A 2207-nucleotide genomic window follows, 5' to 3' on the forward strand; every position below is an offset into this window, starting at 1 on the left:
GATATCTGCACCCTATGTTTATTGCAGCATTATTTACAATAGCCAAGATATGGAAGCAACTTGAGTGTCCATAGATAGATGAATGGACAAAGAAGAGGTGATATATGCCATTTGGGACCACATGGTTGGATTTGGAGGGTATAATGCTAAGTGAAATAAGGCAGATTGAGAAAGACAAATACCATATGATTCTAATCATAAGTGGTATCTAAAAAAAAAATGAATGAACAAAAAGCAGAATGAGAAATATAAATACTGGGATGCCTGGGTAGCTCAGTTGTTAAGCATCTGCCTTTGGCTCAGGTCATGATCCCAGGGTCCTAGGATCGAGCCCCGCATCGGGCTCCCTGCTCCACCAGAGGCCTGCTTCTCTCTCTCCCACTCCCCCTGCTTGTGTTCCCTCTCTCGCTGTCTCTCTTTAAAGCTCTGTCAAGCTTTGCGCAGTGGCAGTATTGTAGCCAATGAGGTTTATCCGAGGCACGATTATTGCTAATTAAAGCTCTGTCAAATAAATAAATAAAATCTTAGAAAAAAAAGAGGTATAAATACCAAGAATGAACTGATGGTTGCCAGAGGGGAAAGGGGTGGGGGATGGGCAAAATGGGGAAGGGGAGAAGGAGAGACAGGCTTCTAGTTAGGGAATAAGTAAGTCATAGGAACAAGAATCAGAGCATAAGGAGTACAGTCAATGATACGGTAACAGTGATGTAATGGGACAGATGGACAGATGGACCTGTGGTGAAGTTAGTATAATGTGTAGACTTGTCCAATCACTAAGTTGTACACCTAACACTAATTTAACACTGTGCATCAAATATACTCAAGAAAAGAAAAGTAAAAGAAAACCAATGATCTAAACCCCACCTTAAGGGACTAGAAAAATAAGCAAATTAATTTCAAAGCGAACAGAAGGAAAGAAAGAGTAATGAGCAGACATCAATGAGATAGGAAAGAAAAAGTCTAGAGGAAAATATAATCAATGAAGCCAGAGTTGCCTCTGTGGAAAGACCATATATAATTGACAAATCTCTAGTCAGACTGACAAAGAGAACAAGACAGAAGACACAGATCACCAGTATCAGGATGAAAAAGGGGACATCACTACAGACCGTGTAGATATTTTTTTTTTTAAGATTTTATTTATTTATTTGAGACAGAGAGAATGAGAGAAAGAGAGCACATGAGAGGGGTGAGGGTCAGAGGGAGAAGCAGGCTCCCTGCTGAGCAGGGAGCCTGATGTGGGACTCGATCCCGGGACTCCAGGATCATGACCTGAGCCGAAAGCAGTCGCTTAACCAACTGAGCCACCCAGGTGCCCCAAGACCGTGTAGATATTAAAATGTTAATAAATATTATTACAGTTTTGTGCCCACAAATTCTACAATTTAGAGATGAAATAGACAAATTCCTTCAAAGACATAAGCTACCAAAGCTCACTCAAGAAAAAAAAAAACATTAAACTCCCATATATATTGGAGTTTGTTGTTTAAAACCCTCCAAAAACAATAAATTCCAGAGTTAGGTAAGTTTTCTGGCAAATTCTACCAGTTCTACTTTTTATGAGGTCAGCGTTAGTCTGATACCAAAACCTGACAAAGACATTACAGGACAGCTCATCAAAAGAATACGTATGATTGCCAAATAAGCACATAAAAAGATGCTCAGTGTAATTAGTCATTATGTCATTGCAGAATGATGTACCACTATAACCTCTAATCATGACTTTTAAAAACTGATGATAACGAGTGAGGATGCAGAGCACCTGGAACTCTCATACCTCACTGGTGGGAACACAACGTGGCCCAGCCACTCTGCAGTCTGGCGGTTTCTTACAAAGTTAAACACATGTTCACAGTATGTCCCAAGGATTCCACTCCTGGGTATTTACCCAAGAAAATCACTTAAAACTCTGTGAGTGAAGAAAATCACTTAAAACTCTGTGAGTGAATGTTTATAGCCGCTCAATTTATAATTGTTCCAAGCTGGAAGCAATTCACATATTTTTCAAACTGTGGTACGTCCATCTAATGAAATACTTTTCAGCAATAAACATGAATGAGCTATGGATACATGCAAGAACAGGGATGAATTTCAAATGAGTTATGCTGAGTGAAAGACGTCAGACTCAAAATGTTGCATACAGCATGATTTCATTTAAATGACATTCTAGAAAAGGCAAAACTATAGGGACAATAGATCAGAGGTTG

The 2207-nt window shown here is 39.4% G+C and overlaps 1 pseudogene; it reads left to right on the top strand.

Annotated features, from left to right (window-relative positions):
- The first annotated feature begins 432 nt into the window (after window positions 1-432).
- On the top strand, window positions 433-544 carry LOC123850380 (U4 spliceosomal RNA; annotated as a pseudogene).
- The last annotated feature ends 1663 nt before the right edge of the window (window positions 545-2207 follow it).

Source organism: Mirounga angustirostris, unplaced genomic scaffold, assembly GCF_029215605.1.
Source record: "Mirounga angustirostris isolate CCGP_5_RB_7025 unplaced genomic scaffold, mMirAng1.0.hap1 SCAF_15, whole genome shotgun sequence".
Taxonomy (NCBI): domain Eukaryota; kingdom Metazoa; phylum Chordata; class Mammalia; order Carnivora; family Phocidae; genus Mirounga; species Mirounga angustirostris.